Raw genomic sequence first — 13,101 nt, forward strand, 5'->3', positions numbered from 1 at the left:
AACACAGATAAAGAAATAACAGACTTAACTTGCAGCAGTGGAAAGCTAGGTTAGACTCCTGGAAAAGCTTTTAATCAGAAGTGAGCATGGATTATCAAGGGAAGCTAAAAAATCTCTATCCCAAAAGGTTTTAACAAGTGGAAGTGCAGACATTTTTAAGGGATGCTTTTGAAGAAGACAGATGGTTTAGTTAATCTCTTCACGTCTCAGTTTTATTGTTCTTTATCCTTCCAGAGCCTGTCTCAGGTAGGAGACTACATGGTAACACATACAGCAGACTAAGAGGCATGAGGGTACATTACTCCCCACAGATGGTCTGCAGGACAACCCTGCCTCCCACAACACAACGGCTCAGTTCAGACACTGCAGAGGACGTTTTCCTACCTGAGCTTGACAGTGAGAACATGCAAACTATCTCTCACAGAACTGTCCATGCATTCTGCAAGGTCAGTCCAACACACAGGGATTTGGCTGAAGGAACTAAGTGCCTTGATCCTACAGGGTAGCATTCTGTATGAACTTCCACAATTCCTTCTCCAGCCGGAGGTAAACTCAAGCTAGAAGAGGGTGTCCTGCTCACTAAACAAGAAACTATTTAATATTGTTTCTTTGGTGTTACTCAAAGCAGGATGGCATGCTTTATTCATTGTATCACAGACAGGCCCTATCATTACATGCAGTTACATCACCACTACATGCAGAGAGCTAAGGGGTACTCCTCATCATATTACTGAGGTAATTCAAGCTTAATTGGTGTTTTGACAGCATACTTGTGAAGTCAAAAAGTTCCCATTTCAACTGAAGAACGTGTGCAATATCAGGTCAAGAGCTTCCTCTCTGAACACTCATCTCAGGACAACAAACCCCAGATTTCTCAAAGTAATTAAGTTGGGAGCATATCAAGCACTAAAAATTCTGGCTTTCCAGCTGCTTCATTTACTGCTCTGATGATTCATTTCCAGAATCTTAAATCAGATAATCAGAAATCAACTCATGGATCTGAGAGAGAGGAAATGGAAAAGCCCTTTCAAAAGACACAGTGGCTTGCCCAGCATCATGTAATAACACGGCAGGGGAATAACAACTAAAAATCTTAAAGAGCAATGAATGCCCAGCTACCTCTGCTGACAGATTGTGTCCTCTACCAGCATTTTCCTTCTCATTGCTACAGATGCCCCAGCTTTCAAAAAGTATGAAGAAAACATTTTTTACTATCCCACCTTTGCCTTTATGTCTCCTGGCTTGAGTACACTTTTCTCTTAGGTGGGAATAATTTTGTGTATTTATACTCCTTGCAGAAGGCAGCAGTTGATTAATGAACCAAAATGCCCCACAAATACTTGCTGTGAACCAAGTACAAACCTCTGCCAGTCTCTGAGGACACTGTTAGCATAGACACTGAACATGAAAAAAAGGAGCACTGCCACATCAGGGGTCTGACAAAACCAACTCCAGCAACCACTCCCATATTAATAAACTCAGACACACTTTCCACACTTCCAGTAAAGGTACTTGACAGGCTCATATTGGGCCTGAATTAAGGGGCTCTGGAAATCCAGTCAGTCTGCTTCACTGACTGGGAGGGACAGAGGAAGAAATTAAATGTAAAAAAATGAAAATGCCTGGACTTAGAAAGCCTCTGCAAAGGGATGAAAACTGCACTACAAACCAGGCTTTGAAAATATAGCTGACCTGAGACAAGTCACTGAGAGGCCAATTAGCCCCTCTGGCAAAAGTCTGTGATGGAAGAGGCAAGTACAGCTGGCCCAAAACACAAATACTGAGCAGGGATGGCGAGCTTATTTCAATAGCTGCTGTCACTGTTTGGTGCTCTCAGGTCGCAGAAGCCCACTCCACCTTCCCAGAGAAATGGGTGTAAAGGCAAGATTAAAAAGGCATGATTCTAGCAGCTGTAAACAGTTGTGTATTAACAAGCTATTACTACTGCAAGCTAAAAATAGAGTGATATAATTTGGATGAGTAACATGTATCCATGTCACAAAATATGAAGGAGAGTTGTACTTGATTTAAACTGAGTTCCTTAAATTAGGCATAACGAAATTCAGAGTGAATACACCAGCCAATCCATAGGTATTTGTGTAGACAAAACTGGATCCCTTAAGTGCCCGTGATATGAGATAGCACAAAAAAACTTGCATGCATTTCAATCTGCTGCACTAACATAATACACTGAATAAAAATAGAAAAATATAAATAAATTGCATTAAAATTTAGCACTCTCAGTTTCTCAATAACAGTTTCTCAAAAATGTGTTTGCTATCTTAAAATACAAGGTGAATATTGACTCATTAACAAAAATAAAACCCAGATGGAGACATGGTTAAAATAAACTGATCTTTCACATAAAGCAATTTCTATTTGTATTTCAAATATTCTTGTCTGCAACAACCTGAAGTATTAACCAAAGTGAGGCTAAATGAATTGACTCTTGAACTGATTTATCTAAATTCACTTGCAGATGGACAGCTCTATCACATCCTTTTTAGTGCATATCCCTGATACTGTCTCTGCTCCTTTTCAAGGTCTCCTATAAAATAATTTTCAAGTGCTAACTTTTAAAAACTTTTAATGACTGTGAGTTCAATTGCAATTTACTGCCTAAATAAGCAACTGAAATCCCGTGGGGAATTTCAAAAATCTGATTTAAGAACAAACCTGTTTACAAACTACACCATATTTTCTGAGCTATTACCACTTGAACATTCATCGAAAACAAAATTATATCTATGACAGGTTCATTACCAGGCATGAGTCACTAAGAACAACCATTCTTCAAGAAACCCCTAACACAGTCTAGCATCCTTAATATCTGCTGTGCAACAGCATGGAAAAGCCACCATCCAAGAGGGGCCGCAATACGATTGTCACAATTTCATTTCTGTGAGAGCTTCTAAGCAGCAAATACCTCTCCTACACCCCTCTGGCTGTGTTTGGAAACCCACAGGGTCCTGTAATCTGGCACAGCTCGACAGCAAAGGCAGGCAGGTGGGCAGAGTGAACCCAGGGAAGCCACACTATGAGGAACAGTGAGGGAGGCCGTGGTTCCATGAACATTTCTGGCGGCCTACTTAGAGGCTTTCTGGATGATGAAGTCCCACTCTTTGTTCCCACAGACGACTGTCATATAATAGCATTCATAAAAGACCTGGTTTTAGACTAATTAGAAAGGGCAAAGAAACCAATTTGGAAGCTGTTCACTAACAGTTAGAAAAAGCACTTTCTGATTTCTGCCTGGGTTTGTTCCTAACTGGTTTATGCCCTTCTGTTCTTGTGCTAACATTAACCTCTCACTTAAATAGCTATAAACTTGGCAATGTTTACTCCCATGTTCTATTAGTACATGGCAGCAGTGTCTGCTCTCAGCTTCCAGTCTACTAAGCTGAGCCATACTTGTTTGGTCTCATCTCACACAACCTCAGCCCCTTCTCTCCCTGGGCTGCCTTGATGTCCCCTCTCCCACTTCTATTCTCTGATGTTTGCAGTAGTCCTCATCTTCTCCAAATAATTTCCTGTTTTCTCACGTCATATTAGAAATACTATAGAAACACAGGCAGGAGAGACCTATTGCCTACCTGGTTTGCCACAGCATAGCATGCAGCATAAAGCAATTAATAATTTTACTCATTTCCCATTTGCCAAGCAGTAAGGCTCTCTTTCATAACTATTTCTACAGAACCACTAGTGAGGGCAGACTAAATAAGTTTGTAGATACCCAGAATAGCCCTTCCTTCCCCTACTGATCCAATGCATAAGCGTGGCTTAAACAGGATCCTCCTATTTTGAGCAGATACTCCCATAGTCCAGAGGACAGCACTGCTGATCACCTGGTACTACATCATCCTGCAAACCTGAAGGCAAAAGCCACCCAGTACAGCAAGAGACTCGCAGCCTACAGCACCCCAGTAAACTGGCACTCAGATTCACCTCAGCTCTTCCAGCATCTGGTAACTGCACACTTGAGCAACAGATGAGAATCTCAATCTACATTTGGGATTTCACCCCAGCTTTATGCCTAAATTATCTTTAGCTTTACAGTACACAAAGGATGAGGCTGTCAACAACCTCAGGAAACTCTTCCTGCGAAGCAGATATTGATAAACTGATGTTCTCAAGTGCCTTTCAGCAGAGGAGGTGTGTTACAAACCCAGCTCACAGACTGCCAGGAAAGGCTGCAGGCCTTTTTTTACAGATTCAAAAGCCAAGAGGAAGAACTGGTCCCACCTTTATATCTCCAGGTTTCAAATCAAACCCATGGGAAACCACTAAAAAGCCCTTTTTAAAGTGTCAGTGATTAACCATCAAAGCAGTAGAAATAAACAAAGCCCAGATCTGGCTCATCTGATCAGTCCTTCACAACCAAACCATCACTAAACCATCCAGACCCTAAATATCAGCAGATATGTATGTGTCCATGATATGGCTTAAAAATCCTATTTGAATGCCAAGAAATGACTCTGTATGCAAAGCGAGTTCTTGTTATCACTCAGTAAGAACTACATCCTAATAGGCAGCATTCATTTACTGCGTCACAAGAGCTTGAATTCTATGCAGAAAATAAAAATGCAACTCTATTTCCAGCTGACACACCTGAAGGACAGGATGCCATCCAGAGGGACCTGGACAAGCCTGAGGAGTGGGCCCATGGGAACATCATGAGGTTTAACAAGACCAAGTGCTGGTGCTGCACCTGGGTCAGGGCAACCCCCGGTATCAGCACAGGCTGGGCATGAACAGACCCAGAGCAGCCCTGCCCAGAAGGACTTGGGGGTGCTGTGGGTGAGAGGCTGGACATGCCCCGGCCATGGCACTCACAGCCCAGAGAGCCAAACGTGTCCTGGGCTGCACCCAGAGCCCCGTGGGCAGCAGGGGAGGGAGGGGATTGTGCCCCTCTGCTCCGCTCTGCTGAGACCCACCTGGAGCACTGCATCCAGCTCTGGGGTCCCAGCACAGGAGGGACAGGGACCTGCTGGAGCCAGTCCAGAGGAGGCCACCAAGACGGTTAGGGGGATGGAGCATGCCTAAGAGAGTTGGGATTGTTCGGCCTGGAGAAGAGAAAGTCCCAAGGTGACCTGATTGTGGCCTTCCAGTAACTGAGGGGACCCAAAAGGAAGATTGAGGGACTATTCACAAGTGACAGGACAAAGAATAATGGTTTCAAACTGAAACAGAGTAGGTTTAGATTAGATATCAGAAAGAAATTCTTTACTGTGGGGGTGGTGAGGCACTGGCACAGGTTGCCCAGAGGAGTTGTGGATGCCCCGTCCTTGGCAGTGTTCAAAGCCAGGTTGGATGGGCCTCTGAACAGCCTGGTCTAGCAGAAGGTGTCCCTGCCCATGACAGGGGGGTTGGAACTAGATCATCTTTAAGGTCCCTTCTAATCCAAGTCATCCTACGATTCTATTATTCGATTTTACATGCTATGTAGCACCATGCAGAACTGGAGTACTGATGTCTTCAGGCATTGTATTATGCAATATTAACAGCTTTTTGACTTACAAATACCACTTTTACAATGGGGGAAAAACAAAGCAATCATCTTACTTGAATCTGGACGCATAGCACTGGAAGACTCTAGTTACACAACCCTTACATGACTCCAAAAATCAGCTCAGAAGCATGCGAGCCAACCCTGCCCTACATCTAAACAAGTTGTGTAACAACACAGCTTGGAAAACAAGAAACAACTGAAAGAAAAAGCAATACTAAAAGAAAAAATTGAGCCTAGCCCCTTTTTTCTGACCTTCTGGCTTTTCCTATGAAGTTATGTTATTATTCAATGCATTTGCTAACATTGCATGAATAGTTATTGTTCCATTTATGATGCTCTCAGCCAGTGCTGTTTAGCTCATCTTTTCCTCAATTCTTGTGCTTTGTAAGCTGAAGCCCACTGCTATCTCTCCGGTGCAGCATTTCTTGTACAGATTGCTTCAGTAATACACAGCACTGGGAAATATCCCCTCCTCCCACACAGATCCTTAAAAATAAGAGTGTGAAGTCTGGCTCTCCCAACAGCCAATGCTATTTTTAAGGGCTGCGTATGTGGCAGGTAGGAGTCCCCCCACCCACCTCTCCAATTGCACCCCTATTTTGAGCAGAAGCAACTGGCTTACTCCAGTGTCAGATGAAACTCTTCACAATTTTTCCTGATGAGCACCACGCGTAAGTGTCATGTCAAGGTGATCAGGACACTGCACATTTCTGTGCCCCATTCTAAATCAGACACAACCTCTACCACCAGAGCACACTTCCTGTAATTCTGTCTGCCATTATATCCCCAAAACAAAGTGCAAAGAGGGGAGTTTTGCCTAAGGTGGCAGTGGTTGTCTCAGCTCAAACACTTACAGTGTTCTTCTACAGCCTTTAGTACATACTACTGAGAGAACTCGGTCCATTCTTCAAACAAATCTGGGTTTCATTTTTACAAAAGCTTCACCACTGCAGCAGGTCCTGAGAAATGACAATCACTTGGTCAAGAAGGTTTTCTGGAAGAGTCTTGGTACAAGTGTGAATGCAAGCTGGGCAGCATCAGACAAGGAAAAAGAGCCTACTGTAGTTCACCCCAGTTCAGAGGGATAAGCTATGTGCACACGGATAGCTCCTCCAGCCTGCAACACTCAGGTCACTTTTCGACATAACCACCACAGAAACTTCTGTGAGCAGATAGCCTATGAGAAATGTTCCCAGAGGAAAAAAGGCAGAAGTCATGGATACACTGCCTAATCAAGAATCTAGGAGTTGTACAAGACACAGGTCATCTATCCACATCACCAGTTCACTGCTGCCACCCACATCTTATCTCTGATCAGCAGAGGTACACTTGTATGGAGAATAAAGAAGGTGACTAAGATACCTTTTCCTTCAGAAAACATCAACTTGTCAGAATCAAAATCTGCTTTACAGGACCATAATGCATTTGAATGAGAACATTTCTCCGGTCTAAGATGTCCAAACAGTTGAGGGAGTGCAGAGAACAGTCATTCCCTGGAGGAGTTGTTAGTTGATCTTAGCAGTCAATGCACTTTCTAAACCGTGGGAAACCTAGGTTAAAATCCCAGTATTGCTCAGTTTAGATCAGGAACAAGAGTCCTATTCCTCCCTTATTCTAGACATACCTACCTTAAAAAAATTAATAGGTATAATGACAGTCTATTCACAACCAGTGCTGTCGTTATGATCTTAGAGAAGCACAGAGTTCAGCCAAACTGGATTATTTGAACATAACGTGCAGTACTGGCACAAAGAAAGAAATGCATCTAATCGTGGAACACATCATGCGTGTAAACTATATCCCAGATGTTGCTCAAACACCTTCCCTTTCTTTTAAAGAAATCAATGGAATAAACTTTGGAAGAAAAGCAAACTTCTCTTGAATTCCCATTTAAAGGCTTCAGAACAATTTTGACTTACAGACGTGTATGATTTACAATACAAAGTCTAGAGAAGCAAAACCCCCTGAATTTGTCTGGGGTTTTTTTCTAAACAGCAACAAGAAGATATGGAGAAAACTGAAGGGGAAAGATGCCCGGTGTGCCAGGGGATACAGACCATCAACACCAAAACTGGCTTTTAGCAGATATGAGTGTCAATATATTGATATGTTCAGAGAAGCTTTCAGAAAGCCCTGTTAGAAACTGACCAGGCTCCAAGCTGCTGTGCTCATTAAAGAAAACATTGCACGTTGCTTCACAAGAGAGCATTTCTCTTACCTACTCTAAAAGGGGAAAGGCTGCTGATCCTTTCCACTGGAGGTAAGGTTATCAAACAGCTGCTCAAAAATCACAACAGTAGCTAACGAAGGCACAACACTATTTTCTGGTGTGTACGTACAAATAATTATCACTTTCCTCTAGCATAACATTCACTGTAAAGCATATTAAAAAATTATAGTAGTTCTTAGGGAATCTCAGAAAGGATAAATAAAAACGGCTTTTACCCCAAACAGATGTGAAAATGCAGGTATTTTATTTAAGACACTTGGAGAAGAAAGAAGCTTTCCCTCATCTGAGTACAGTATGTCAGCTGAACCTTCCCTGACAGAGGCAACAACAGACACAAGTTGTTCAAACACCAGGGAATCACCCCACACTAAAAGCTGCCTCAGGAAAGGCACAAAGGACTTTGGAGAGTCTCGCAAGACTTGCTAGCTTGCGAACTCAGACGCAACAGAGAGAACCAAGATTATGGCATAGGGAGACAGTCTCTACTATTTTGTATTTGAATGCTTTCTAAATAACTATGGTTGTGCAATCCCTAAGAGATCTGAAAGCTGCACTTGCAGAAAGGATTTGACTACCATAGCCACCTAACACCAGTCTCCAGTACAGCTGGCAGAAACCCCCGGTTCATGCCTGACCAACATGATCTCCACCGGAGTGTAGGAAGAGCAAATTCTTGACCACAAGAATGTTCTACACATCCCCACCAACACTGATCCCTAGGACACTTGATCAGGAATGCTCATATTTTGGTGGAGGTTAAGATAACCTTTATAAATCATTAGATAGAAAAGAAGGAAGACATTTAACTGGAGATGTACTTTTTGTGTATGAAAAGAAGTTTCTAGTAACTCTCTGTTAGAGTCACAGTGCTTCAGTTTGCTTCTTTGCCACTGTGTGGGAGGCTTTCAAAATGCAGAGCTTACTCATCTTCACGGGACTGATAAAGAGACACCTAGGCAACAAAGCCGAAGGGAAATAAAATGCCAAAAGCAAACTATTGCACGGACTGTAAAGTCCATGAGAGGTGGAAAGGGACAGCTTCCAGTCTTTTGGTGACTGGCTCAAAGCAGTTTGCCCTCCACTAGCCGAGTGGGCTGGTGCACAGTACATGGTTTTACTCATCAGAGGGCCTGGGTTCACATGTGGGGGTTGATTTCAATCACACAGGGATAGGCAGACAACTTACAATCAAAGTTGCAACCAAAACTGGCACCAAACCCTGCTGGTCTCTCCACCATGAGTTTAAGTCCAGCAAGGACTTTTAGGGCATCCCACTGTTGCTTATGAAGGGAATAGTAGGGCTTGGCACCAACAGCTTGCTGTCTCAAAATCAAAACAGGGCTTCACACTACAAAATCACCAGCACAGCACCCTCCCAGGACCAGCGCTTTTAAAACTGAGACCCTCATGGTTCTTAAATATTTGCAGGTGCTTGATCAGAGGTGAAGCTATAGAGCAAGAGAAAATCAGACTAAGGATATCACTGGGTACCTGTAAGACTAAAGTAAAACCCCCTTTAGTCCCTGCTACTGCAGGTGATCATCATATTCCAGAAAACCATTGTCATGAACTACGTCTGCCATCTCAGTATGTGAACTGATTACGCATCAGTCAAAAGGAACAGGCTATTGCCATTAAACAGGGAAAGACAAAGATTAAATCAAAATAATTGGTATAAAATGGCATTATAAAAAGAATGAGGAAATAGTGCTCCAGTTACTTTGGTTTTGAAAAAAAATAACTCAATTGATGTATTTAATCTGCTGACATAAAAGAGGAAAATGCTGCGTAAGACCTTTTCCCCCATAAACAAATTCAATGTAAGTGGAGAAAATCCGAGATCCCATACCCTCCTCTAATACTTAAATATACTTGAAAGAGTTGGTAAGAGAGGTAATTTGATGATTGGACCGAATTTTTGCTCTTCCTCGGTCTGCCTCCTCTTCTGTTATACAAAAGTCAGATTCAAATTTGTTTAATTTTAAAAGTCACACAGCCATGTCCCTAGCTGGAGGCTACTTCAGTTACTGAGCACTGCAAGTTGAAGGTGCAATAGATACATGTTTGTTCTTCCTCTGAAAAAGTCCCACTGAGGGACTGCAGCAGATGAGCTATCAATTAATCCCTCTTTGTAGTCAAAGTTCTAAGTGTGAAGGTGAGGATTATTGAGTCATTCCTTGAAAAAAACTGGGCTGAAAACCCTAGTTGATTCTGGCATAATTAAGTTTCCTCTTCACAGAGAAAGAGAACAAGAAAAACAGCAGAAGTGAAGAACAAAACGTACGTGCATGCTACAACAAAGCTTTTTTAACATGCAGAGTTACAAATTTCTGTGTCATTTTGTAACTGTCAAGTCTTAATTAAAACACTACATTTCTCTGACTCATGGTCAGAATGTAGGATGCATGTACATTATTCACATGAATATTAATCTTTTCCCAGGTAGGAAGCTGAATTGCTCAGGGGATTTATAATCACATCACGTATGGAAACTTCTTGGGTGTCTTTTTCTTTTTTGGACTTTTTCTTTATTCTTTCAAATTTCAGTCTGATCATTAACAATTAAGGGCTGCAAGAATCATTTCAGTAGTCTATGTGATAGGAGTCCAGCCCCTCAGATCTGTGCAGTGGAGCTCTATGTGTATTCATGAAATGTTATGGTATGTGGAGAAAGAGGAATTGTGAGAAATGTGCTGGAGACATCACTTCAAACACTAAGGACATAACCACCTGCTCTGAAGTGCTAGAACAAACAAGGATAATCCTCTTGAAAGCTCCTAGGTAATGACAGAAGATGGAAAGATGTTAACACAGTGACCAGAGAAATGAGACATGATCTTTTCTAGCTACCAAGAGAATCCCCAGGTTAGACTATCACTACAGGGACCTTTATAATCCTGATCCTCATCTATAAGTCTGTGTTTGTATCACTGACTTTAAAAGAAAATCTATGAACAAGCTGATGACTCAACTTGCGCGGAAAGCAACTAGCAGAGATGCTCTTCCTAAGATTTGAGCACAAGTGCAGAGAGAAATAAGGATGCAAATGCATCTGAAGAAACTGTGAGAGTCGTCCTGATACCTTAGAAGGAAAGGAATTAGACAAGCTAGAAAACACTACGCAATTCAAGAACACAAACTAATAAGAACTCAGAAAATCAAGTGTCTAGAGCTCAAGAGAAAGAGGCTTAAAGGACCAGGGACTTCAGGAAGCTGTTAACAGCTAATGAAACAGCATTACCAGACAAAAATCAGAACCTGCCCCAGTGAAGACACTTCCTGCCCTCTAAGAGGGCTTGAACTCTCTTCCTGAGGAAGTTTTTAAGGACAAGAATGATTGCACAGAAAAGGAATCAAAAGGCTGAAGCACAATATTAAACATCTAGCAATGAACACACAATATGACAAATAAAGGATGGATGCCACTCATCATCATCAGCTGGCATTAAGAAGGCTGGAAATTTGATGCCTTAATTGCTTCAGGTCTTCAGTGACAGGGACAAACGCAGTCAGGCAGCTGACAGAATTAATACTGGATTGTTGGGGGGGGTTTAAAGCAAAAAGGTTTAGAAAGTTATAAAATAGAGGCTCCAGTAAAGAAAAACAAATTTGAAAGAAATAACCACCTTATCTATCTGTTAAGTCAGCCGGCTCTGATAAATACTTATCCTCGGGTTCTAGGTTGCAACACTGATAATCAGTAAGCACTAAGAACTTGAGAAACAGACAATGCACTTGAAGACTTGAAAAAGGCAAAGCAAGTATTTATGCTTAAAAAATAGTAAGAGAAAGCCTTGGTTAATTATAAAAGCACTAAGTTGACACGCACACACACACCTGCCCCCCAATTCCCTGGGGATTGAAGACTGGAACAAATAACCAAATTATTTGCAAAATCTTCTAGAACATAAAAAGGAGAGAAATAACTGTGAGCATGGTTTCTTCAAGAGTAGAACTGTGTCAAATGCATTTAACTTCCTTCTATGACAAGGTAAATTATTCTAAGGGGTAGCGAGAGAATAGTAGAAGTTTTATACCCTGTGATCTGGATGAAGCTGTTAAAATAGATGCAAATATACCGGTAAAAAAATGATAATCATAGTAGCCAAATTCAAAGAATGTATCAAGCAAGATCCCTCAGGCAACTCTGCTAGCACACAGGACATCAGCGTGGATACCACACAACTTTGTAACAGACAACTTGAATGATTTGTTCATGTAAAAGGTAAGGAGGAGACAGACAACAAAGTGCTTACAAAATGAAAAAAAAAACCCAAAATGCTGTAAGAACAAGTGCAAAGCCATATTCAGCTGTAATCCAACACAAATATAGGCTATGCAACAACTGAAAAAGTCCTTTTTCAGAAAGAATCTCAGCGCTGGAACATGTAAAAGGCTAACTATGCATCAGTGATAGCCTGTGATAAAAAAAGCACCATCACAGCAGGACAGCCAGTATATCTTGGGATATCAGGATCACAGGAAGGAGAACAAAGTCTTGGTTGCTGTATAGTGCACATGAGCAGGCTCTCAGCTGGATTTTTACATTCAGCTTTGGACACTGCACTTCAGGGAAAACAAAGAAAGGAGTAAGAGAGAGAAGAAAAAAAAAAAAAAAAACAGCCTGACTTGAGAGTGCCTAAAAATCCTGGCAAGAAAAGGCTAAAAGAAAAAGGGTCATCTAGTGAACACAAGAAGAGCAAGTGGAGCTTTGTCCTGTTTTTGCAGTAGCTCTTTACTATTCCAGTATTCCTTATCCTAATCATGAGACATGGATTTATATGGAACAAGAGAGACCTAGAGCAGAGGTAAGGAAAAAGTCTTTGGACAGTAAAGGCAGCTAAGCACCAGAGCAGGCTCTTGGAAAGCTCCAATTACTACATTTTTTGGTTTAAGAGAATTTTTGATCAATAGCTGTCAGCAGTGGTCAAGACAAACCAAAAACGACATTTTGCTATCAAAACTAAACTACTGTTTCAGTAACAACAATCTCAAAGCATGTCTTCCTCCCAATTCAGGAGAAACACAAAATTATGCTGAACTACCTCATGGACCTTCTACTCTCTCAGAAAACGAGAGACATCCATAGATAGGTGGTGTTGAATCTCTTGTCCCTTGTTTTGCACTTTTTTCCATAAGGCACAGAACGAAACTGTTTTGTTTGCATACGCTACAAAATAACAGCAGAAGTTCATTTCTTCTTATATACTAGTAGTGTTCTTCACTTTCCATGTCATACTGAGGGTTTTGATCCAAATCCTTTCTGCTCAGAAGTGAAGCCACCGTTAGATGAAAAAAGCATTTACAATCCAGATAAGAAAAGAGAAAAACTATTTTGCCTCCCCAGATGCAAAGCAACAAC

The 13,101-nt window shown here is 41.6% G+C and overlaps 1 protein-coding gene across 7 annotated transcripts in view; it reads right to left on the minus strand.

Moving 5' to 3' along the window:
* Positions 1–13,101, minus strand: part of UNC13B (unc-13 homolog B) — a 206,101-nt gene that overhangs the window by 112,638 nt on the left and 80,362 nt on the right. The window lies entirely within an intron of this gene.

This window comes from Corvus moneduloides, chromosome Z, assembly GCF_009650955.1.
Source record: "Corvus moneduloides isolate bCorMon1 chromosome Z, bCorMon1.pri, whole genome shotgun sequence".
Taxonomy (NCBI): domain Eukaryota; kingdom Metazoa; phylum Chordata; class Aves; order Passeriformes; family Corvidae; genus Corvus; species Corvus moneduloides.